The sequence below is a fragment of the Bufo bufo genome, chromosome 1, assembly GCF_905171765.1.
Source record: "Bufo bufo chromosome 1, aBufBuf1.1, whole genome shotgun sequence".
Taxonomy (NCBI): Eukaryota; Metazoa; Chordata; class Amphibia; order Anura; family Bufonidae; genus Bufo; species Bufo bufo.
In genome coordinates, this window is record NC_053389.1 from 489,773,371 (window position 1) to 489,801,058 (window position 27,688).

The 27,688-nt window shown below is 44.8% G+C and overlaps 1 protein-coding gene across 8 annotated transcripts in view; it reads right to left on the minus strand.

Annotated features, from left to right (window-relative positions):
- Window positions 1–27,688, minus strand: part of OSBPL8 (oxysterol binding protein like 8) — a 243,922-nt gene that overhangs the window by 100,788 nt on the left and 115,446 nt on the right. The window contains exon 1 of one of the 8 annotated variants that reach the window (XM_040410218.1): window positions 24,762–24,887. The exons of the other annotated variants lie outside the window; for them this stretch is intronic. The gene's annotated coding sequence lies outside the window, so the exon portion shown is untranslated. Of the gene's footprint in view, window positions 1–24,761; window positions 24,888–27,688 lie in introns of those variants that run through there. 8 annotated transcript variants of the gene reach the window in all.

Sequence of the window (27,688 nt, forward strand, 5' to 3'; positions counted from 1 at the left end):
GGGGGGGCCCCGGGTGGGGGTTGTCTGGCTGGAACACGATGGGCTCTCTCCACCGCATAGGCAGGAGTGAAGGACGCCTCAGGGAACTGCTCCTTGAACAAGGTCTCCAAGAATGCCAACGAATCTCTGCCCTCAGCTTTCTCAGGTAGGCCCAGGATCCGCACATTATTGCGACGCAATCTATTTTCCAGGTCATCGCATTTCTGTTGCCACTGACCCACAGATCTCTCCCTTCCATCGGTCTGGTCAGGTCTTCCAGGGCAGATACTCGGTCCTCGGTGGTCTTGACCCGATCCCGCAATTGCTGCATATCATGGCGGAGCAGGCTAACATCAACCCTCACCTCCTCCAGCTTCCCGGTGAGCGAGGACTGGCATGATGATATCGCCACCAGCAGCTGATCATAAGCAGCTTTGAGGGTGAATTCAGGCTCGGTGGGTTCCTCAGCCTCTGCCTGATGAGCAGCCTGCCCACGGGTGACCGCCGTGCGCATTGGTGATGCGGTCGCAGCGCCATTTTGGGCCTCAGATCTGGCGAACTCTTTCAGCCTCTCCGCGGCAGTCTGTGCTTTGTTAGGCCCCATAATCGGTGTGTGGGGTCTCCTCCTGCGTCTACACACCGTCCACTCTGTGCCTGGAGTCGGCAGTTTGTCAGGATGGTACAGGATTACAGAGGGTAAGCGGAGCTGCTCTCAAACGCGTGCTCTCATGCCGGCAGTTGGCCACGCCCCCCTGCAAAGTATTTTTAAGAACAGATTGGTTCTGTCCCCTTTAATTCTGTCTCTTCTATATTCCTTGTAATGCAGTGAATTAGTTACATACACAAATCCCCAACCCCCAATGTGCTGAGAGAGCCAAATTCCTAAGTGGTTATCTCAGAGACACGCATGATGCACACTGGAGAAGCGGCTGATGGGCATAACTCTGGTTTGCACTCCAATCTGGTGGGCACTCCACTTGGAACTTCATTCTAGTTAGGATGAATGGATCTTTCCCGATCACTTGTACACTCTCTGGGGTGTCGTCCATGTGTCCATATTGTATGTGTAGGCCAGTGATGATTATTTACTTTTTACTACTCTGTATGTGATTTGTCTATTTTACCATATATTTAATCACACGTAGTAAATATATTTAATCACTTAGCCTGTGTTAGCTTATTCAGTCTCAAATATTTTGAATTCACGTTTTAAAACAAGTACCTACTTACTCTGGTCAAATTTACCGCTAAATAATCAAAGAATAAAAAAAAAAAAAGATTACTCTGATCGTTAAAAAGTAGTCTGTCACCTACAAAATCTGTTTCAAAGTGGGCATACCACCATGTAGGAACAACAACCCATACCTTTCTTGTGAAAATCTGATCCTCTAATCCTTAGTAATGCTTCTTTTGCGCAAATACCGGACATCTTTTGGTGCACCATGGGTGGGGCAGCTCCATTTGGTACACCATTGCTCTGTCAGTAACATTACTCAAGCACATACCCCTTGTTTGATTTTCAGCCTATGAGATTTCAGAGCTTGCAGTGATTATGCAGGGAAAAGCCATGTTCACTTAATGGAGTGACCTTACCCATGGTGCATCATAATTATTATCTGCATAAAAATAAAGAGAAACATTTCTCAGGATTAGAGGACTCGATTTCCACAAGAACGTGTTTATGCTTGGGGACACCTACCCTACATGGCAGTATGCTTACTTTGAAACTGATTTTGGATGTAACAGGAGCTCTTTAAGACTAAAATGAATCTTATAATTTAGAACAAGTAGAAGACTTGGTTCAGATTTTAGTCAGTACTATTTACCTACATGCTACAATCGTACATTATAATTTCAGATCAGAAATTATTTGCATCAGCAAGTGTATTAACAGTAGAAACCGACTTAATGGCCAGATTTGAGGCAAGTTTTTCTTATATGTTGCTGAAGGAGCAGATGCATAAAACCAGTTTTTATACCACCAATGAAACATCAATGGTTTTAAAAGTCTCTCTCAAGGATCTGTTGAATTTTTACATCTAGACAATCCCATACCTCCCAAACATCCTGGATCTCGCGGGACAGTCCAGGATGCGGATACAGTTAAATATAATGGTGAAGCAGAAAGCCGTTGACTCCTTGCTCCACCATTCCCTGGCCTGTGCCAGGGATCATGCCCCAGCCTTTGTACTCTCCTGATCAGCAGGTACAATGACATCAATGCATCAAGCCAGCTGCTGGGGAGAGTATGATGTGCTCTTTTCACAGTGGGAACAAGGCTAGGTGAGTTTTACTGTATTTTATTAACACTACAGTGGTGGCAACATTGTAAGGGGGCATTTTACTGTGTGGGGGCACTAAAGGATTTTTCTACTGTGTAGGCGGCACGAAGAGGCCATTCTGCTCCGTAGTCTTCCTCAGGATGCAGTCACAGCACGAACAGTGGACAGTTTAAAAAAAAGGCTTATATAAATTTTTTTAAATAAAAAAACATTATTGCTTATGAAAATGTAGAAGTCTGGGACTCGCTCCCTTTTGTAAAATACACATCCCCACCTATACGTTGGTAGAACTTGGACTTATGTTTTTTGTTTGTTTTTTCAACCGTATTAACTATTAACAAAAAATTACATATAAAACCTTTGTACAGGTGGTAGATGGTAGATTGTAACTTATTTATGCAAAGTTGCGTGAAAAGTTAGTGATCATTTAAGGGGCACTAAGGGAGTATTCTGCTGTGAAGACGCATACCTACTGAATAGGGCAGAAAGAGAACTGTCGGGGAATGGGCATGGATAGGCCGGAGTTAGACACGTGGTCTATTGTAAAAAAAATAATAATAATTGTCATGACGCAGTATGCATGCGGCTATTGTTGTCCTCCCTTGGGCTTTTCAACAGTTGGAAAGTACACAATACACACAGACCAAAAGAGTGTCATTGTTTTCAAGTGACCGCTCTCTTGTACATTAGGCAGCAATGCCTTCTGTGATCACCTAAATTATTGTTTATTGCTCATCATACTCATTTATATCGTCCACTAATGAGAAACTAGTAACCTGTAATAATACTTAATACTGGGCCATGTAAATGGCCATTAGGTTTATTTAAATAGGGAAAAATGATAGAAAGTTATCATGAGCGACCATAAAAATCCTTAGGATATTCAGTTGGCCAGTAAAGGGAGGCAGTACAGTACAATCTGTGTTATCTTCAAGCACGCAGCTTCCAGAAAGACTCTGGTGCCCTCTACTGAAAAGAAAATCTCCTAGCAGTGCGAAAAACAAAATTACATTTCCACAGATGTGGAGCGTCATAGCAGCCGGCACTGTATCTTACATGTGTAGATCATATGTTTAAACGTGCTCTCCACCCTATTAATGAAGCTTCACAATGGAGGTAAAATAGTTACAATGGGTAAGAAATGGTTAAACACATTTATAGTTGGTCTCTTTGTGCCTTTACATTAGCAAAATATTGTTACACTTTCACGAAACTGAATCATAGCGATAATTGCCTTTACCGTTAAAAGAAATGTGCCATCAGAAAATTACCTATTGTTTAAAATCACACTTTTATGATACATATTTTTTGGTGATGTTTTTAAATTATTTTTTTCATTTTTCCATGTCTGTTTCTGCAATTTTCACGCTGGCCACTAAGCCTTGAATTTGTTAAATTATTTATATTGATGACCTAGCCTAAGGATAGATCATCAATATCAGATCGGCAGGGGTGCGACTCCCAGCCGATCAGCTGGGAAGGCCATATTTGGACAAGCGCAGCGGTGAGCAGGTGTAATTACATCTCAGCCATTCCATTCACCTCAACGGTATGGCTCTTCAGTATACACTTTCTCTTCAAACAGATGATTAGCGGAGATGCCAGGAGTCAGAGCCCCGCCAATTTGATATTGATGACCTATCCTGAGTAGGGATGAGTGAATCGACTTCGGATGAAACATCCAAAGTCGATTCACATAAAACTTAATTTGAATACTGTATGGAGCAGGAGCTCCATACAGTATTAGAATATATTGGCTCCTATGAGCCGAAGTTATTACTTCGCGAAGTCTCGCGAGACTTGGCATAATAACTCCATAAATTAATTTCTATTGTAAAAAAAACATTTCCCGAACTCAGGTTCGGTTCCAAGTGGTACCTTGGAAACAAACTCCAGATGTGCTGAAACTACAACTTCCACAATCCTCCTTTCACTTCTATGGGATTTACCAGAATAGCAGAGTAAGTGTGCATGATGGGAGCTGTAGTTTCACAGCAGCTGGAGTGCCAAAGGTTGCTGATCCCTCAATGCATGCCCTCATCTCCCACCTGGACTACTGCAACAATCTCCTCTGTGGCCTCCCATCTATTTTCAACTCTGCTGCCCGGTTAAACCAACTCTCGCCCCATTACTTCTCTACTTTCTGTCAATCTCTTCCATCGAATTCAGTTTAAAACACCAACAACTACATATAAGACCGTCCACAATCTGTCCGCTCCTTATATCGGACCTGCTTTTCAGATACATTCCCACTTGTAATCTCCAATTCTCACAGGACCTTCATCTTTGTTCTGCCCTTGTCTATTCTTCACACAATCTACTACAAGTTTTCTCACATGCCTCTTCCCTACACTGGAACTCAATACTCAAGCACATCAGACTCTCCCCCAACATCCAAACCTTCAAAAGCAAACTGAAAACCCACCTCTTCAGGAAAGCCTACCACCTGCAATGAGCATGCTGCCACCAAACAGCCAGATGAGCAGTTTTAACCCTCACCTACTGTGTTCTTCCCCCTTCCCTTGTAGATCGTAATGGGCAGGGTCCTCTACCCCTCTGTAACTGTCTGTAAATAGTTTCTTATTTATTACATTTTTCATATTATGTAAGTGTAATACTGCTTGATGCACAGCATCAAGGAAGGGGTTATCCAACTTAAAGAGGACCTTTCATCAGAATCAAGTATGTAAACTGAATATACATACATGGAGAGCGGCGCCCAGGGATCCCCCTGCACTTACTATTATCCCCGGGCGCCGCTCCGTTCTCCGGTTATAGGCTCCGGTAAAGTCACAGTTAGGCTCCACCCATTTGAGCCTGCCGCGGTCTCCTTCTCCTATGCTGTAGCGCTGGCCAATCGCAGCGCTCAGCTCTTAGCCATGCTATGAGCTGAGCACTGCGATTGGCCAGCGCTACAACATAGGAGAAAGACGCCGGCAGGCTCAAATGGGTGGAGCCTAACTGTGACTTTACCGGAGCCTATAACCGGAGAACGGAGCGGCGCCCGGGGATAATAGTAAGTGCAGGGGGATCCCTGGGCGCCGCTCTCCATGTATGTATATTCAGTTTACATACTTAATTCTGATGAAAGGTCCTCTTTAAATAAATGTATTCTAATTGCTTTTATTGTAGTCCAGTGAAAGTTTCATAAAATCGCTTTCATAACCTATCTATCACTATTTGGCCAGTTCAGTTCTGGGTCATGTGACCCCCGACGTCAGCAAGCCTGCTCTGGTGATGACGTCTCGTTTATAGCCGTCTCCCTGCTTGAGGGAGTGGCCAGGCTCTGTAAACTAAACGTCAGAGCCTGTGGTGCCCGCCCCTCTCCAGCTCTTCTAACACTGCCTCGGCTCTGGTATGCGATCGCTCATGCGCGGTACATACCAGAGCCGAGGCGATATCTTCTCCGGCAGCAGGGTATGTTTCTCCCTCCTGCATTCACTGGGGCGAGAGGTGGCAGTTTGTAAACGTTCCCCTCTGCATCTGGGGATTGTTATTACAGCCCTACAGCCCTGCCACCCCCACCCCCCCCCCTCCCTCCCACTAGTACACATTGAACACACCCTGGGAAATATAAATAAATAATTGGCCATCATCATCATCATCATGCTATATAAAATCCTTATCTGCCACCAATATATGTATTTATCTAAGCAATATCCATATTGAATATATATTTGAATAATATAGATATTGCTTAGATACAGATAATGCTAATGATATTTTCACACTAGCGGCAGGACGTATCCGACAGGCACGCAGCTCCGACAACGGAGGCACGCAGCTCCGACAACGGAGCTGCCTTGCGGATCCGGCATTGCAAAACAACTGAAGGACAGATCCGTCCTTCCGGTCTGCGCATGCACAAACCGGGAATACTGTGAAAAAGACTGCCAGAGGGATCCGTCAATCCGCATGACAAGCGAATAGACGGATCCGTTATTGCAATGCATTTCTAGACTGATCCGCACCTGGATCCGTCTACAAATGCTGTCAGTTGTCACACTGATCGGCGGATCCAGCAGGCACGCAGCTCCGACAACGGAGCTGCCTTGCGGATCCGGCGTTGTAAAACAACTGAAGGACGGATCCGTCCTTCCGGTCTGCGCATGCACAAACCGGGAATACTGTGAAAAAGACTGACAGAGGGATCCGTCCATCCGCATGACAAGTGTGTATTTTTAATTTTTTTTGCAAAGTGCAGAGCAGGGTGAAGGAAAGGTCAGGTTGTTCACGCCCAGAAATATTCATGAGGCAGAGCTCAGGCTTTGTTGTTATACGCCCCCTCAGCATTGTACTTCAGCATGTAAACAAAGCAATGACAGAACCATGAAAAGGTGGACATATGGGTTTTAACTTGATGAAATCTAGCTTAACCAATTATATGTATATCCTGATGGATTTTAAGTGTTTTTTTATTTTTTATTATTAACTCGGATAACCCCTTTAATGGTGCTTTCAAATAAATAATAAGAACACAAAATAATGTATACATAAGGATTGAAGAGTGAAAATCAGTAAGTTGTCACAAAAAGTTCTAGACTGAAACAAAACAATACTGGAAATCTGAAGCATGGGCTCAACCTGAATGCTATGGGTATACTATATATATAGTATTTGCTATGGAAAAATGAAGTAACAATTTGTAAAAATTATAGAATACATACGTAAAAATATTAAAGGGCTTAAAGATGTTATAGCTGGAAAGTGCAAACATACCAACCAGGTCTCTCATGCCTTCAGTGTGTAGCTTTCCGAAGTAGATGTGATATACTAACTGAAATTTATAGATGAAGTTAACAGAATTTTTTTCTTCCGTGCAAAATCCTATTTGGGCATGGCACTGTACTGTATAATGACCCCATAAACTACAGTCATTTTTAACCACAGTATTAACTCCAGCAACCTTGAGCGCACAGCAATCTCCAGTAAAGGACAGACTAAGGCGTCATTCACACATTCGTGTCCGTGTTGGCATCCATGACAAAACGGTCAGTGTGCAAAGATTATTGTGAAGGGTTCAAGTTGGTCCAAGTCTATTTTTCAAGGAAGGAAAGGGATGGCACTCAGAACATTTGTGTAGTATGGGTAGATAAATTAATATATTTATTAAGGGGTGGCTATATGCCTAAAAAAATATGATAGGAGGTTGTATCAAAGTGGTATAATTACATATCTAAAATAGCAGTATGAATAAAGCACATTAGAATAACAATTGATTCTACAAAATCCTGTTAAGAAAAGAAAATCCTAAAAATTGTAAATCCTAAAAATTGGATAGATGTCTGTTTAAAAATGGAAAATTCAGTCTTAGGTAAAAGGAGTTGATAACATATCCTCATGTATAATGTCACTTATCCTGGTAGATCATAGATAAAATATCAGTTAGTGAAAGAAATCCTGTTGAGGAAGGGGGAATAATAGGAAATGTCTTGTAGACCTGTGGGAGGAAATTACAGTCTCAAGTTTCGATATCCAGCAATATACTGTGGTATAATCTCCTGAAAAATCAAAGCTTCCTATAGGAAGTAATGTGGAATAGTGCAGAATAGATATCTCCTTATTATTTGAGAATCAATCATATCCGATTTGATGATAGTACTATGTAGTCATCAATTGCTGCTGTTAAAGCAGGTACATTACCCTCCTGGTGGCCGTCATGGATCGGGGCCGTCAGTGGATCGGGGAGCGGCTCCTGCCTGCAGGTTGGCGTCCACGTGTGTTCTTCGCGCCCACTGTGTGATCCGGCCGTTGGTTTGCTGCTGCTCTTCGTCACTACCGGTGACGTCACATACGTGTGAGGGATCTCCCGCTCAATTCAATACCAGCGTGCCACGTGGAGATAGGTGGCGGGAAGAGACGTTACAGCTTGCAGGAGGGAAAATAGGCTCCGGAGCTTTCCTTTGGTTGTAGGATCCTGGTGCTAGCTAGTTACAATGGGCTTGGCTCAATACCCCAAGTCTATTTTTCGCCTTCCGTTTCCCACAAGCACTGCAAGGATGAAAAAGGGATTTCCAGAGCATCTCATACCAATAATAAGAGAAAACTACTGTAGATGTCATCTGTGATCTGTCAGTGACTTTCATGGACCCATAAACTTCAATGGGTATGTTTGGTCTACATCAGTGTTTTTTTACTGACCTTGGAAAACATGGATATTGGAACACACTAAAAATCCATGGACATGTGGGCTGTCTGATCTCCAAGGACAGCACACATCCATGATTCGCCGATGCTTGAATGAGGCCTGAGAAAACAGATCTGGACTGCCAAGAACTAATGCAATCGATATTGAGGGAATTTATCATGGGGATATGATCAGGGATAATATTTGGAGTCTGCATTGGCATACTTCACTAACCCCTTTCACACATAATCATGTACATGATTATGTTTAAGGGGTTTTATTGAGCGAGCTCACATACTGAGCTTGTGCCCTACATGACAGGTGCCAGCTGAATAATACATCAGGCACCTGGCCGCAATGACCAGGATCAGCAATAATGCTGAACTCGGTTATTTGACCCTTCAGATGCTCTTGCCAATAGCAACTGTGGCATCTGTGGGGATAGGCAGAGGGAGGGGGCTCACTCTGCATTACGCTAGAGCCCCCATAGCAAAACCGTGGGGCCCTGATCAGTTACCACAAAAGCCTGGGGCCTTCTGAAGGTGCCTAGGCCTGCCATGATTAACTGTTTGTAATGCTGTGCATGAGGCATGGCTCAGCAGCCAGTGTCTTAGAATCCCTTAGATTGCATTAGTATTCTATTGCGGTCTATGGGACAAAGTGATCAGAAGTTTGCATATTCAAGTTCAGCAAGGGTACTAAAAGTTACTGTGTCAAAAGGGAGTGGGGGGGGGGTAAAAATTCTAATCACCCCCTTTATCATAAAAAAAAAAGTAAATAAAACAATAAAAAAAATATATATAGTAGATATCGCCACATTCCAAAATGCCCTCAATACTTTTTCTGCAAAACGCATGCAATAATGGGAAAAAAATATATAAAATTAACAAAAATAAACTATTCGCCTTTTTGGTCACCATGTCACCCAAAAAATTGGTTAAACAGCCATATGTAACCCAAAAATGGTACAGATAAAAACTACAGTTTGAGGGGGCGTGGCCAGCTATGCAGGAGTGAGGACGTGTGTGCTGCGAGCTCCTCCACAGCACCGGAGATAATCCACCGCCAGCGACCCTCTAAAGATGGGCAAAATTCCCAAAAAGACCAGGACCCGCTCTGTGGCCCCCGACATCCTCACAGGGGGACATACCCAGGCTTTTCGCCAGGCAGCCTGCAACACCGGGCCCCGACATGCCCGAGCGCGCCGAGCACTTCCAAGATGGCGCCGCTGGCCCTGATGCAACTCGGCTCAGAGCGGTATTAGTGGAGCCTGGAGCTGGGCAGCACTTACCGGATCGACGGAGAGCCCGGTCCGCATCTGTGCAGTCTTTGGGCAGCAGCCCTGACCAGACCCAGGTGCCTCATGCCCAGGAAGAGGAGGGCTCTGGACTGCACGCTGATCCCTCATCTTCAGCCCAGGGAGGAGGCCTGACAGCCGCCACGATGTCTCCCTGCATTCCGGCGATTCAGGTCAGTGAGGAGGAGTTCCCCCCGCTACAGAGGGCTCCTCAGTCGGCCTCTCACCCTGTCACCTGGGGTCATGGAACCCCCACCCCGTCTGCAGCCTCATTGCGCCCAGAGGTGGGACCTCCCACTGGGTTCCCCTGGTCGGGCGCTCCAGTCAGCTTTATGGGACATTCCCTGTCACAGGGAGACACTTCTCACCGGGGGCAACCTGGAATGGCTAATAAAATGGCCCCAAACTCACCACAGGCTGTGGCCTCTTCCCCGTGCATGCTGCGGGAGCCTCCCTCACCTCGCTCTCCTGAGCCGTCCCTAGCGAATTCCCCGCACTGGTCCACAGGCTCGTCATGGGACGGATCCCATCCACGCCATGATGGCACTGCTTTATCAGGCACACAGGCCCTGGCCACCACTGCAGCGTCAGCCTCATGGGGCTCTCCACCATTGCCCCAGAGATCTGTGTCTCATGCCCCTCTACCCGACAAGGACTATCTGCCACCTACCATGGCAGACTTGCGCAACCTGATGTGCTCACTCCCCACCAAGGCAGACCTCTCTAGTTTTGCAGCTAACATTTTACAAGAATGTAAAAAAGAATTCACACAAGTGCGCTCTGAGATGGCCTTGATTGATACAAAGGTGGACACTGTTCAACAGGAACATGATTCCCTGTCTGCAGATGTGCAGGTATTGAAAGACAAACTACAATCCCATGATGCGCAACTACACGCCTTGCAATATCATCTGGATGACGTCGAAAATAGGAGCCGTCGCAACAATATTCGGATCAGAGGCCTCCCTGAGTCAATAACACAGGCGGTACTTCTACTTACCATTGGGAAAATTTTCAATGACCTCCTGGGACATCTGCCAAGCTCCAACATCGAAATCGACAGAGCCCATAGGGCACTGAGGCCCCCCAATCCTGACCCCTCAAAGCCTAGGGACGTCATCTGCAGAGTCCACTTTTATGCCATCAAGGATCAGATTCTGCTCAAAGCCCGACAGATGTCGTCTCTGTCCTACGACGGCGTCCCCTTTATCTTGCTACAGGATTTATCCCGCTATACCCTAGCCCAGCGCGCTGCTTTGCGCCCACTCTGGCACCTCCTCAAAGAGCGCAGTATCTCTTAACGCTGGGGCTTTCCCTTTGCCCTACTTGCGGGCCCCAAAGATCAAGTCGTCACCCTGCGGGACCCTACAGACCTTCCCCACTTTCTGCAGCAGCAGGACTTGCCGCTGGTTGATCTGGGGCCATGGCCATCTCTTCTCCCACCTGCCTCTGAGCCGACGGGACGACAGCGTCCATCGCCTGCTGAAAGAGCGTCCAGATCATCTGCTCCGACCTCAAGAGGACGACGCCAGAAAGTACCGGGCTACTCAAGTCGCAGATCCCCACCTCGCCTTATTACCTGAGGGGCTTCCTCCTTAACCTGGCTGGGACTACTAAAGCTTTAACTTGCTGAATGTTGCTTATTGGTTCTTAGTTGTTTGCCCATCTTCTTTCTATGTCTTTATTCTCTAAACCTGCTGGTACTTATACGTTTTTATTTGCATCCACCGGTGTTGTGGAGGGTCAGCTCCTGTCTGGCTGACACTTTCTCCCCCAAATAAGTATAGACTTTCCCTTGGGGTGCCTGCCCCAAGCGACTGCCTCTTTTGACCTTTGGGTCACTTAAAACCACTCTACCTTCCCTTCTCAGGGTTTTCCTCCTATTTGTTTACTTCTAACTGTTTTTTCTCTTTGTTTTTTGTCGGTTGTTTCGCCGTTCCTCCCTTGTGTTTTTTCTCCGTTCCCCCCTCCCCCCACAGCAATGGGGTCACTGAAGATTGCATCATTCAACGCGAAGGGTCTCAACACTCCCGAAAAAAGGGCCCAGGTACTTCACCACTTCCATCGCCAAAAGGTACATGTTGTCTGTTTCCAAGAAACGCACTTTAAGGAGGGTAGCGCCCCGAACATACGACATCGACACTACACCAACTGGCACTTTGCAAATAATGTGGTAAATAAGACTAAAGGAGTCGCCATAGCGATCCACAAGTCTTTACCCCATCAGGTGCTGGGATGTACTGCCGACCCAGATGCGAGATATTTGGTCCTCGCACTACTTATTGGAGGCCAAGAACTAACCTTCCTTAACGTGTACGCCCCCAATCAAAATCAAGCTCCCTTCATTGTAAACCTTATTAATAATGTCATACCGTTGCTCTGGGGGACTGTTATCTTATGTGGTGACCTTAATCTGACGCTTGACCCGACACTTGACAATTCGACTGGACATGCCTCCCTCACATATTCCACCATTAAAAAAGTCAAACGGGCACTGCTTCAATTGCAGTTGCGAGACGCCTGGCGGATCCAGCACCCAGCTGCTAAGGATTACACCTTTTACTCTGCCCCCCATGGCTCATATAGTCGTATTGATCACATCCTTATTCAGCAATCGGCCCTATCCTGGCTTGACTCCACTCAAATAGGGAACATCCTTTGGTCTGACCACGCTCCCATATACTGTTCCCTGAATTTGCCCTTCCTCTCTAGGCAGGAGTGGACATGGCGATTAAACGAAAGTCTCCTTCTTGACGCGGGGTGCGCTGCTGACCTCGCTAGCAGTATAACGAACTTCTTGTCAGATCACAAGGAGGATACTACCCCAATACCGATCCAATGGGAGGCCTTGAAGTGTGTTCTTCGAGGCGTGCTCATCAAGCATGGCTCCCGTCTCAAGAAGGAGAAAGCCTACTCACTTAAACTTGCTCTACAAAAAGTCACTTCCCTGGAACTTGCCCACAAACGAGCACTTACCTTGCAAACCCTTCATGATCTCCAGAATGCACGTATGGAAGCTAAACGCCTCTTAGATGTATCCTACAAACGTATGGTACAAATTTGCAGGAGTAAATTCTATGAATACGGGAACAAAAGCGGCCGTATGTTGGCAAGGGCTCTAAGGGGAAGACTGGTAGCCTCCCATATTCCCGCTATCAAAAACGCCCAAGATCGTATGGTTCATACAACCACTGATATCGCGGCTACTTTCCACTCCTACTCGAAGCTCTACAACCTGCCCCAAACATCCCCTCAGGTAGTGGGTGAGTCTCCCGGCATCCCTCTTCTACTTCCCAAGCTTTCTGCGCTTGACTCGGCCACTATGGAGGCTCCATTCACAGACACTGAACTTCATATGGTACTTAAGTCGCTCCCAGGTGGCAAGAGCCCGGGCCCTGATGGGTTTACAGCTAGGTTCTACAAAGCCTTCTCTTCCAATCTCTCCCCTATTATGCTCTAGGTCTTCAATGGAGTGTCTCCTGGGCTCTCCTTCCCGGCGCAGACCACGGAGGCGCATATTACGGTCATCCCGAAACCGGGGAAGGACCCGCACCTGTGTGCCAGCTATCGCCCTATCTCTCTTTTAAACGTTGATCTCAAGATCTTCGCCAAATTAATGGCGAATAGATTGAATTATCTGCCTTCCCTGGTTTGCGCTGATCAGGTTGGGTTTGTGCCGGGAAGGGAGGCCCGGGACAACACTCTTAAAACCCTAGACATCATCCACTATGCCAAATCTAAAAAGGTCCCCCTGATGGTGCTTTCCCTAGACGCAGAAAAGGCCTTTGACTGGATATCTTGGCGCGCCATCCATGAGACTCTCTCACATATAGACTTGGGCCCGATATTCCTGTCAAAGATCCTGACACTGTACCAACATCCCACCGCTAGAGTCAAAATAAATGGTGCCCTCTCCCCCCCCCCCCCCTCCTTTCCAATCCATAATGAGACACGGCAGGGCTGCCCATTGTCCCCCTTACTATACGTTCTAGTTATGGAACACCTGCTGGCCTCTATACGTGCCAATCCAGACATAACAGGACTAAAGATCGGATCACAAGAGTATAAGTGCGCGCCGTTTGCTGACGATCTCCTTCTCTACATAACCAACCCACGTATCTCTCTGCCATCCTTACTTCGGGAGATATCTCAATTTTGTGATTGGTCCAATTTTAAGATTAATATGTCCAAGTCAGAGGCCCTAGACGTCACTTTGCCAAGCGACCTGACCCCTGTTCTTAAGGCTTCTTCTAGAGGCATAACATATTTGGGGATTAAAGTGACAGCAGATCTCTCGCGACTTCATAAATTGAACTTTGCACCCCTCCTCCTACAGTTCCAAAAAGACTTAGACGGATGGCGTAAACGAGACTTCTCTTGGTTTGGTAGGATTAGTATATTAAAGATGACCCTCTTGCCAAAACTACTGTACCTTTTACAGACTATCCCCCTCCACATCCCGTCCACTTTTTGGTCCCAACTCCGTAGATGCTTCACGCAATTTGTATGGGCCCCTGGCCGACCGCGGATAAAATGGGAGATAATGACTCGCACCAAGGAAACAGGAGGGGTGAGTCTCCCAGATTGTCGACTATATTATCACTCTGCAGCCTATGCCCGACTGTTGGACTTGACGCGTACTGATACTCCCAAGTCGTGGGTGCAAATTACAAAGGACACTACATTGTGCTCGGTATCAACCCTCCCATGGCTAGTGGGCTCTCCACGCCAAACGTCATCACAATTGTCCTTCTCTGCTCATCATACCCTTGCAACCTTAGCATCCATTGGTCGCTCAACCTCACTGATTGACCCTAAAGGCCCCCTGGTGCCAATCACTGATCATCCTAGATTCCCTCCAGGACACTCATCTAAACATTTTCTTCAAGGCACAAGAACCCGACCGATCAGGTTCTGCCAGGTTCTCTCTGGTCCCGCACTAAAACCCCTGTCCCAGATTCTAGAGGCTCGACTTACCCGTAATCCCTTTGAATACCTGCAGCTCCAACACTTTTATACCTCCCTAAGCAGAACCCACACGCTGGCCAGGAAACTCACGGAGTTTGAGCGGATGTGTGTCTCCTCCTCAGCGATCCTACACCCCATATCCTCGGTATACAAGCTACTGAAACCAGCGATCCTCATGCCTTCCTCCATATTGTCAGGCCTGGGAGCGGGATCTGGGGAATCATTATACCCCAGCCCAGTGGAACAGATGCTTCCTTCTAGCACACAAATCAACGGTTTCGGCCAAAGCTCAGGAAACGAGCTACAAAATTATATCCAGATGGTACAGAGTACCAGCACTACTCCACAAATGGTTCCCGACAGTATCGGACTGTTGTTGGAGAGGTCTTAAAGAGGAAGGCACGATGATCCATGTGTGGTGGAACTGTAGTGGCTTACGGCCCTTCTGGAACTTCGTTCATAGAATAATCAAAGAAGTCACAGGTGTCCCCATCCAAAATTCTCCAGAAGCCCTCTTACTGTTCGACAGGGTCCTGAATGTCCCGGCATATAAGAAATCCCTCCTAAAATATATGGTTCATGCAGCAAAGGCGGTGATTCCCAGGCATTGGAAATCCCCCTCTCCCCCCTCACCTGAAGAGTGGTTTGATGAAAATGCTCTGTATCAGAGGCTGGAAGACCTCATTAGTATTACGCCCGCAGACACCGCACGTTATGTGAAGATATGGGGCCCCTGGGAAGCCTTTCGCTCTTCAGCTGCATTTCGTGATGCGCAGGTTTAACCGCTTCAGCAGAAAGTGTACCCTCCCCCTTCCTTTCCTTCCCCCTGTTCCCTTGTCCAATGTCTTGTCTGTCTATATGTTATTATAATTTTACATGTCCATTTAGATATGCCTAACTCATATTCTTCCATGATTTGCACTATGTGATGACGGGTGTGTATACCCACTACAGTTTTGTAGACATCATATTTGAACTGTTAACATTGTTTGAATTTGCACATGTCTCTACTTTGGTTGTACCGAAAAATTTCAATAAAACCTAAAGGAAGAAAAAGATTATAGTAGAAAAACTACAGTTTGCCCTGCAAAAAAAACAAGCCCTCATACAGCTCTGACGAAAATATAAAAAGTTATGGCTGCCAAAAAATAGTGATACAAAGAAAATTTATATTTAAAAAAAATAATGCGGATCGGATGCGGACCAAAACATGTGAATGCCCCCTTGCAAAGCTAACCACTTTTTTTAAAGTGGCATAAGTGGTGGGAAAAGTCACAAATATTTGCACAAAAAGTAGTAGTGCCGCAGTCTTCTCCAGACTTTCCTAGGCCAGTGACGACACGTTCATCACGTCCGTCACGTGGCCTAGGTGCAGCTCAACCCCATAGAAGTGAATGTGGCTGAGCGCAATACCACACACAGCCGCTATACAATGTACAGTGCTCTGTTTGGTAAGCTGCTAGAAGGCTGTGGCACTCACAGGAGCGCCAGTGCCTTCTCAAACAGCTGATCAGCAGGGGTCCACGGTGTTGGACCCCCACTAGAGACCGAGTTCCCAAACTGAAACCCAAAACCTACTTAATTTATTGCAAAGTGCCAACAACCATTTAACCTGAATACTACAGTCCAATATAGTACATCTTCCATATACTTTATAATTTAGCTATAATAGCCTGCCTTCATTCAGTGCGCTGCCTGTGCCGTTCATAGTGTGCCCTGCGCTAATGAATGGCAGGAGAAGTCTAAGGCATATTGGTACACCATAGATTTTTTCCATGGTGCGGGTGCCCACAGAGAGGGCTCTGAGTGCCGCCTCTGGCACCCATGCCACAGGTTCACCACCACCGCATAAGACTGTTGTGGCAGTGCGGTCTAATTACACCTTCCTCTTTTCCATTCACTTGAATGGGAGTGGAAGGTATAATTACACTGCACCACCACGACTTCTTCAACCAGCTGATTGGCAGGCGTGTCAGGATCTGATATTGAAGACCTATCCTGAGGATAGGCCATCAATATCCTGAAACTGCACAACACCTATAAATGGAACCTGTCAGAAGATTATGCTGCTCTAAGCATGGCAGCGAGGAGACAGAGGAAGCACCCCTCCTTCTAATCACTGCCCATAGCATCTAAGGGGTTAAATGGTCAGGATTTCAATTCTCATTGCTGCAGAGTGTCAGCTGTTTTGCTACAGATGGTGAGAACTCATCCTCTAAGCATGCAACTTTGCCGAACCATAAAACGTTCAGAAAGGTCTTCCCGTCTGTGCCTAAAAGTAAACTACAAGGGAGGAAGGGGTTCAAAATATAAATCACTAGCACCACTTGACAGTATGGATTCTGAAAAGATTTATCATCAGAAGTCTACAACGTACAATAACCCTACATCACCATACGGGAAGGTCTGTCACTCTGCTCATGATGTATGGAAACCCTTTTACCTTTGCAGGTGCCCTGGAATTAATGATACTGTAACCAATAGCTGTACTAATGTGCTGGAAAAACAGGCCCCACCGCACTACTTACAGGGCTATAGGATCTTGACACAATACCACCTTCATACTTTTTTGGGGAGTCCATGTCTCCACTGGTCAGATCTAGTTAAGCAGAAAGGGGGGAGACCTACACAAAATTAGGCAGGTGGCTTTAAACGTTTTGGCTGTCCGGTATACATCTTAAAGGGGTTGTTCCCCTTTTATTAAAGGGGTTCTCCGCTTTTGCTCTATTGATGACCTATCCTCCGGAGACAGTCAGATTCCGTAATATGGCAGTATCCAGCTATGCCAGATCCGGTAAACTCCTCTGCCGAGACAGCCTGACAATTGTTTTGGCTGCTGCAGTGACGTGCCCATATACCGTATATGACCACTGTAACCAATCACTGGCCTCAGTGGTGTATGTCACCAGACCATTGAGGCCAATGATTAGCTGCAGAAGTCATGTGCACTATAGGGGCATGTCACCACCACCGCATCCAAATTATATTATTTATATATATATATATTTTATAATTCCTTTACGTAATAAACGTAGTTTTGTTAATGTATGTACTACACTGAGCTTGGTTCCATATTATTTCGTTCTGCGGCTACTTCTGTGTACAGAGCTTTGTTCTGCTACCTCCTGTCCTCATCAAATCATAAAAGTGTAAATCGGGGATTTAGCATACTTTCACACTTGCGACAGAGGATTCCGGCAATCCAGACGCAAACTGATGGCATTTGTCAGACGGATCCGGATGCGGATCCGTCTGACAAATGCATTAAAATACCAGATCCGTCTCTTCGGTGTCATCCGGAAAAACAGATCCGGTATTAATTTTATTTGCATTTTGAAAGGTCTGCACATGCGCAGACCGGAAAGCCGGGTCTATTTTGCCGAAACCCTTAATGTCGGATCCGACATCAATATACTTCAATGTAAATTAATGATCCGGCATTCCGGCAAGTGTTCAGTATTGAGCTCCTGTGACGGAACTCAATACCGGAAAACAAAATGCTAATGTGAAAGTACCCTTCGTTTTAAACAAACATCAAAAAGTTCCTAAAATGTAAAGCTAAGGACAAAGAAAGCCAGGGTGCTATACAAGTCAAAACCAGAAGGGGGAGCACACACAGTGTAAATGAGTTTATGCAAATAATGAAAAGGTTCCATTTAACTTACAATTACCAGGATTTCATCGTAGTATGTATATGTATATTCATCGTAATATATATTTATATATATATATATATATATATATATATATATATATATATATATATATATATATATATATATATATATATTTTTTTTATGTTTGTGTGTGTCGTTAAAAGATATTAACACTATCCACTATAACAGTGACATATACAGCACCCCGCCCCCTTAACGGTGACCTGCACAGCCCCCCACCCTTTAACACTGACACCCCCCCCCCCACCCCCACACACAGTGCCCCGTCCCTTAAAATTGGACCTCCACAGCAGCCTACCCCCTTAACTTTGAGCTTTACAGAAGTCTTCCCCTTTAACAGTGAGTTTCACAGCACACCACCCCCTTGACAGTGACCTTAACAGTGGCCTTTACAGCAATCTGCCCCTTAACACTGACCTCCATAGTGGACCATCCCCTTAACTGTGACCTCCACAGCAGTCTGCCACTACGGTCGCCAGAGGACCAGTTTTAGGGCGGACAGTCCGGCTTTTAGACTCCCTGTCCTCCGTCTGGCGCAGCACTGTGCTGTCTGAGTGTGAGCTGCAGGAAGAAAGTCAACGTCCCTCCCACCCCTGCAGCTGACATAAGTTGATTTTTACCTTCATTTTTTCAATCCCCGTCTGCTGAGGAGTGGCTTAGCGGGGCATGGGGGCGGGGTTTTAAGTTAGTCTTTTGAGGGTGGACACATTGTGGCAGGGTGCATGTCTAGGCTCTTTCCTGCAAGAGTGACGCCTCTCTGGGCACCTTATTGGCTCATTTGCATACCAAATAAACTGGATTTTCAGAGGATAAAAACATCTATTGCTGGAACAAAGGCACATCTTGAAATAAGGTACTAAGATGGTTTTACGTTAAAAGCGATTATCCTGGTGACAGATTTCCTTTAAAGCTCTCCTACAGCAGTGAAGAAAAAATGGCTGGGTTGTTATGGGAACCTGGAGTAAAACTGTATGTGGAGGCTAACGGCCTGCAAGCTTCTATTGGCTGATAAGAGTCATGTGACAAGGCTCCTATTGGCTAATGAATTTTTTGGGACTCTCAGTAACAGTATGTCCTAGAGAGCGGAGACCTGGTCTAAAACCTTCCCAGACACCTGATGTACCTGTGAAACAAATTTCTTGATTGTAAATGCGATGGTGCGGATTCCTTTAGCAGACATACAGTACAGACCAAAAGTTTGGACACACCTTTTCATTCAAAGAGTTTTCTTTATTTTCATGACTATGAAGGCATCAAAACTATGAATTAACACACGTGGAATTATATACATAACAAACAAGTGTGAAATAACAGAAAATATGTCATATTCTAGGTTCTTCAAAGTAGCCACCTTTTGCTTTGATTACTGCTTTGCACACTCTTGGCATTCTCTTGATGAGCTTCAAGAGGTAGTCCCCTGAAATGGTCTTCCAACAGTCTTGAAGGAGTTCCCAGAGATGCTTAGCACTTGCTGGCCCTTTTGCCTTTACTCTGCGGTCCAGCTCACCCCAAACCATCTCGATTGGGTTCAGGTCCAATGACTGTGGAGGCCAGGTCATCTGGCGCAGCACCCCATCACTCTCCTTCATGGTCAAATAGCCCTTACTTTCAAAGTTTTCCCAATTTTTCGGCTGACTGACTGACCTTCATTTCTTAAAGTAATGATGGCCACTTTCTTTACTTAGCTGCTTTTTTCTTGCCATATTACAAATTCTAACAGTCTATTCAGTAGGACTATCAGCTGTGTATCCACCTGACTTCTCCTCAACGCAACTGATGGTCCCAACCCCATTTATAAGGCAAGAAATCCCACTTATTAAACCTGACAGGGCACACCTGTGAACTGAAAACCATTTCAGGGGTTTACCTCTTGAAGCTCATCAAGAGAATGCCAAGAGTGTGCAAAGCAGTAATCAAAGCAAAATGTGGCTACTTTGAAGAACCTAGAATATGACATATTTTCAGTTGTTTCACACTTGTTTGTTATGTATATAATTCCACATGTGTTAATTTATAGTTTTGATGCCTTCAGTGTGAATCTACAATTTTCATAGTCATGAAAATAAAGAAAACTCTTTGAATGAGAAAGTGTGTCCAAACTGTTGGTCTGTACTGTACATACACACACTCCACTTTATAATATATATATGAGCTGGAAAAAGGCTCCATAGAGAGAGCTGAAACGTTGCTGATGAGTGAATAAACCTTCCACTTTTTCACTATCATCTGGAGTGCTGCCTTCTTTTGCTTCATTATATATATATATATATATATATATATATATATATATATATATATATATATATGCGCTATTTGATAGCATAAGTATGCTCATTCATTTTTATACCTTTTCGGAAGCAAAAAGTGGTACCAATTATGAGAAAAGACCGCAAGGAAGGAATATTTAGACCACACAGTACATTTCAGATAGGTCATATGGCAGTACGCTCTATTCCACATACTTCTGTCCAAGCATAACTTCAGCTCCCCTGAACCCCCATAAATCATTCATATTACTGTCATCTCCCTAGGCTCAGGCACATGCATAGTAAGTAGAGGGATATACATAGCACCTGAATGAAATATTACAGTCTGCGCAATGTGCCAACATGCCCTACATTAGACAAAGAAAAACATACTTTCCACATACATCCTCCGAGTGTCATCCTTAAATTCCTGTGGATGTTACACATGTAGAAATGGCCTGAAGACCCAGAGGCGTGCGCTTTACATTAGATCTGGGTATTCCACGCTCCTAAGCCTTTATTCAATTACATGCAGAACAATTCACTCAAGCTCCATAGAAGTGCACCTCTGAGCGGCCATTATCAAATCCAGCTCCTGATTATTGAGAGCTTAGTGCAACAGCTAGACAGCTGCGTACACCGTTCCAGCAGGGAGCGATGGTATGTTCACAATGCCTGCAGGAGCAAGCAAAAACGATAAAAAAAAATTTAAAAAATGGGTAATGCTACCTATATGAGGGAATGGTGTTATTCTTTGGGGTAAAAATGAAAATAACTTTATTTCATCACCGTTTGCCTTAATTGGTACTACTTTGGAACACATACAGCCTTTTGATAATTTTTAACTTTCTAACCATGCAGCATACATACTAATTATGTGTATTTTTCTATATGATGTTGTTTTTTTTAGATTTTTATCAGTTTTTATATATATATATTTTTAAAGCTTCCATTTTTTGTGTGTGTGTGTGTGTGTGTGTGTGTGTGTGTGTCTTTCCCCTCCCTGGGTCTAAGGACTTAGATTCTGTGCTCACTATTGACTGCAATATCCCTGGTATGAGTGCTATCTCTGATCCTGGCCAGTGCAGGAGTGTGTCAGCTGTATAATACAGCAGGCCCGCCATACATGGAGCAGACTTAGCTGCTCAACCTGCTCCATAAATTCCCATCGCCGGTATGACCGGTACAAAAGACCCTACATCCCGTCCTGAAGCTGTGCGCTGAAAGAAGACGACGACCAGGGAGTGGTGACTGATATCAGTGCGAGGACTAGGGGCACCATACTCACCGCTTCCTCGTCCCTAAAAATAAACCCATTTGTCTTTCTCCCAGGCCCCTTCCGAAGTTCAGGCCTCGTAGCAGCCGATTCCCCTGCTTCCATGGTACCTACGGCCCTGATGTCACTATAACATCAAGAGTTGTGTGTTCTCCCAGTGACACTTTAAAGTATAGATGTGGCTTAGGTTTGCTTCACCGAAGGCTGAAGTCAAATATTTTAATTACTGCTTCCGTTGACTACAACTTTGCAGTTTCATCATACCTTTTAATCCCAGGTTAAAAATAACAAGTGCTAGTCATAACCGTGTCCAAAACAAAGGGCTTCTTATGACAACCCTGTGAGGTGACTCTCTGCAGTACACAAACCTGAACAAGGCCCAAAAACATGGGTATATTGACAGTGGCAACTAAAGAGCCCCTCCAGAAACATGAGACCTGTGCAAGACATCACCGATATGTCCATGTATTATTATGGATTATTAAAGCACCATTTATTCCATAGCCCTGTACATATGATAAGGGGTGCACATACATAATACAGACAATTGCACTAAGCATGAACAAGACGAGTTACAGACTGGTACAGAAGACGAGAGGGCTTACAATCTACGAGATTGTTATAAAGGCCCATTTCATAACCATGATATAAACTTATCCTCTGTCCCCTCCACACAACTGTAGCAGCACTTTCTTCTTCCACTGTATACAGTATCGGATCTTATGATGAAAAGGCAGCCATGTACAACTGGGTATAGATAGGACTCCTAATGAAGGAAGCTGCAGCTGAGATTTTAGTTTAGGGGGAAAATAGAGGCATTGGACCCCCAATGCAAAGAAAAACAGAACACTTTAAGGGTTATTCCTATCTCAGACATTGGGGGCATATTGCTAGGAGCCTGAAAAGTCCTGGAGGGCTCACAGCGCATGCGCGGTCGCCCTCCATTCATTCCTATGTGAGTGAAGAAAATAGCCGAGGGGCATGTACCGCTATGTTCGGAAGTCCCATAGAAATTAATGGGAGGCTCCCCGTGCAAGCGTGGCCACCGATCTATTCACTTCTATGGGGCTGATGGAAACAACAGAGCCAGTTTTTGGTAATTTCTGGCACTCATAGGAATGCATGGAGGGTGCCCGCATGTGTGCAGTGTGCCCTCTGGGACTTTGCAGCCTCCATTCTAGGTATAGGTGAAGGTCCCAGACATTGGGAGGGTATCCTAGTGATATGCCCCCAGTGTCTGAGATGGGAATAACATAATAATAATAATAATAATAATAATAATAATAATAATAATAATAATAATCCTACACCCTACTCATTACTCTAACATTTCATGATCTAATGTTATACTTTGAATCTACTGTGTAAATAATCGATTAAACCTGCTTTCTAATCTGAAAGAGAAAGTTTTTATTTATTTTTTTATTACCAAGTGAAAAATATTGTAATTGCGGATCTGAGATACCATAAAGTATGTAATTGCAATGAGTCGACAAGTCGTTAAAGCAGTGCACACTTTACACTTCATATAAATGCTCTGTACATGTAGTGAGCACATGTGCCAGGCTCTCCAGAGGAAGGCGGCTTATTGTAGCCTCTCTCTGCTCTTGCTAATACACTCATCGACAGAAAAAATAACGCATCAAAAAGAAGTGGGTGGAATCAGATTAAAGAGGGCCTTTCATAGATTTTTTTTTTGTTTCATTAAATACTCTTCTTTGCCTAGTACGCCCCACTGATGCTGCTAACCTGCCTGTTTTTTTTAAATATCGACTGTACGCCCTGCTGTGCCCCCCTGCTGTTTTCCCGCCCAATATGTTAATACTGAACATCGGTACAGGGAGGAGACGCCAGAATTTCTCAAAGGGAGTCTCCTTCTCCCTGGCCGTGCCACGGTCCAATCACAGCCAGGGAGAAGGTGAGATTTTTTTTCTCCCTGTTCTGCGCTGCGATTGGACAGCGCTACAGCCAGGGAGAAGTAGATGCCCATGAAGAAAGACTCAGTCTCCTCCTCATTGCTCTGATGCTCAGTATTAGCATACTGAGCGGGAGAAATCCAGCGTGGCACAGTGGGGCATAGGAGGCATATTTTAAAAAAATCAAGCAGGGTGGCAGCATCAGCGGTGGGTACCCCGCAAGTACAGGTATATATCTCCCTTAATAAAATCGCATGAAAGGTTCTCTTCAATAAACTAAAACATTCTTTAAGTTTTATCTGCATGAACGTAATGATGACATATGCAATTACAATATTAGAGCAAAGAGATGAGTTAATTAGGGAAAACTGTACAATTAAAAGGAATCTCTAAGTACCCTGCTGGACCACCTCTAGCCTGGATACAAGATGACTTACAGTTGGCATGGCTGTACAAGTGAAGATAAGAAACATAGTAACTAGAGATGAGCAAACCTGAACTTTACAGGTTCGGGGTTCGGGTGGTGTAGGAATTCCATTATAAATGGAATTCGTAGATGGAATGCAAAACTGAAGCCTTTAAACAGGCATTCCATTTTGATCCGTCCTAATAGAAGTCTATGGCCAAGCATAACAGATCCGTCTGATTTCCGTTATGCAGGACTGAAAACAAAGTAGAGAACAAATGGCCCCAAAAGGAGCCATCAATGCAGACCTCAAGACGACATTGGTCTATCAGCTGGATGGATTTGGCTCACTGTCTTTACATTTTAATGGAGTAAGAGGTTTGGATATTAGCATGCACCAGGTGATCCAGCCTCAGGGTCAGTATTCAGCATCATAAATGAGATACTGGAGGAGTTAACAGATACAGAACTCAAACATCTTTATTGTACTGTATATAGATGAGATGGATGGAAACACTAAGGAAACCATCAAGAAAGGGGTCAACACAGAGCAGTATAGAAAAGTACAACACATCCTCAGTACTTACCCCTCTGTAGCTACAACCAGTGCGGAGCTGAAATGAAGGTTGCACACAGGAACATTAACCTGAAAGTACTTGCCACCAGTATTATCCAGTATGATGTCAGCCTGCCAGCTTAGGTGTTTTTGATGATAACACCATTAGACGTGTCATACCATGCCCATGTAAGTGTCGGTAAACTTAAGCCATGAAAACATGACAGCTGTCAGAAGGCGCTGCTGTCCTGGGGTAAAGTCCTCCTATCTAGTAAGAGTTTAGGAATTCAAGAGCATGAGAAAGGAAACGTCAGACGTATGGTCCTCGCTGTGAATAAAACAGCTGTTCCGCCTTCCATGTGAAGCTGTGCACTATTTGATGAGCCTTTGTTAGGACAGTAAAAGCTGCTGATTACAATGCGGGAAGAAATGGAAGAGCGAGACGTGTGGAATGCATGCAGAGAAGATCACCAAACTGGAAAGGAGTATGCAAGACTGAGCCGGATCTGGTCAGAGCTAGGTCTGATCCAGTCCACCCTCAAAATGACAGCTTGGTCTACAGAGGGTCTACTAATACAACTGCTTCCACCTCGGGGCTTTTAAAGAGAACTTGTCACTATGTCTGAGCTCTTCAAATTAAGCATCAGTGTGCTGTCCCAATGGAGCTCTGATGTGGATCCTGCAGTAATGTACATCCCAAATATATAATGAAACACTCCCATCATGAAGGTTCTCAGATTTAACGCTCCATTATTATTTTTTTTATAGAGAAAAATAAATCATAGCACAAATTGGGCACTGGTGGCATAAAAAGTATGTGATATTATTAAATCAACTAAAGAACCTGAAAACACCCAAAAAATTTTAAGACTGAAAGACAGCCAAAGACTACAGTGGTCCCTCCAATTGCAATGGACTCACGTTACAATATTTTCAACACACAATGGGACGGATTTATGAAAAAAGGTTTAAAAAAAAAGGTACTTCTGAGACCAATATATTGAGGACCTATCCACATGACAGGTCATTAATATAGGACTGGTGGAGGTATAAAACCCTGATGGAAGCACAGTTAGCAGCAGATTCCAGGAGTAAACCGTGTACGCAGCTGGAAGACAACAGCTCCATATACTGTGTAGCTTGTGCTCCTATTCAAGTGAATGGGAGCTTAGCTGCAGTACCCATGAACAGCCACTACATGGTGTACAGAGCTATGGTGTTCCCGCTCTGCATACTGTCTACTTCTGGAATCAGCAGCCAAAAGTGCTGGGTGTCGAAGACCCACCAATCTCTTATGGATGACGTATAATACAGATTGGTCACAAATACGTTAGTTCTGGAAAACCCCTTTAAAGAAAAACTGTATTTGCTGCCCATAGCAACCAATCACAGCACAGCTTTCGTTCTTCAAGAGTGGAACATGAAATGAAAGCTGTGCTGTAACTGGTTGCTATGGGCAACAAAGTCTGTGATTGGCTGGATGAGCCAACCAATCACATGCATTTCAATGGTAAAATACTAGTATTTCTCAAGTGCAGTACTACATGTTTTGTACTGCTCTTTACCTGTGCCAGGATGAGGTGCTGGGGGTGCTCCATTATATTTATCTAGTGCACTGTGTCCTACTGTACAGAACGCCCTTCCCATAATATCAAAACTACAATTTTTGAGTTAAAGGGGTTGTGCAGCCTGTTTGTAACAATATCTGATTGGCAGCGGGCAGCTGTTTGAAGAGGAGGCGGCGCTACATGCAAGCGCTGCCTCCTCTTCATTACACTGCTAGTCATCTCAGAAACAAGTATAATTACAAGTACTCCCTCCATTCATTACACCACCGCTACAAGGGAGACGACAGGTAGTGTAATTAACAGGAAGCAGCTCTCTCATGGAGCACGGTTTTCTCTTAAAACTGCTGATTAGCGGGGATGCTAGGTATCAGGACTCCTGCAGATCAGATATTGATAACCTATTCTGAGGCTGTCATCATTATAACCAGGCTAAGCAACCCATTTAATGATTTATTATACTGGAAAATTGCCCTATGTAAAAATAATTTCCTGTCAGTATTACAAGAGAATTGTACATATCTTTCACTAAAGAAACTATGCTGGCCCATTTAACCCCTTAAGGACTCTATTTCACCTTAAAGGGTTTCTACCACCAGAAATACTGTTATGTAGCTGACTGACATTAGCGATGCGCCAATGTCAGCACTACATAACAGTATGTTTCTAACATTAGTCCCTGCAGCCGTTTTTGTAAAAAAAAATGCACTTTTATTATATGCTAATGAGCCTCTAGGTGCTATGTGGGCGTAAAATCAGCACCTAGAGGCTCAGGTCCTTTGTTCTGCCCGCCCCGCTCCTCTTGATTGATGGCACGGTCCACCGCATCGTTGACGAAATCCCGCGCCTGCGCCGTTCACTTCTGTCTTCGGCGCAGTGAGTGAAGGCCGCTCTCCTGATGCCGGCTTCCTCACTGTGACGTATTCGGCGCAGGCGCAGTGAGGAATCCGGCACCAGGAGCGCATCATTCACTCACTGCGCCTGCGCCGAAGACAGAAGTGAACGGCGCAGGCGCAGGATTTCGTCAACGATGTGGTGGACCATGCCATCAATCAAGCGGGGCGGGCAGAACAGGGGTCCTGGGCGTGATAATGGGTGAGTGGACGGAGCCTCTAGGTGCTGATTTTACGTCCACATAGCACCTATAGGCTCATTAGCATATAATAAAAATGCATTTTTTACAAAAACGGCTGCAGGGACTAATGTTAGAAACATACTGTTATGTAGTGCTGACATTGGCGCATTGCTAATGTCAGTCAGCTACATAACAGTATTTCTGGTGGTAGAAACCCTTTAAAGGACCTGGCCATTTTTTGCAAATCTGACCAGTGTCACTTTAAGTGCTGATAACTTTAAAACGCTTTGACTTATCCAGGCCATTCTGAGATAGTTT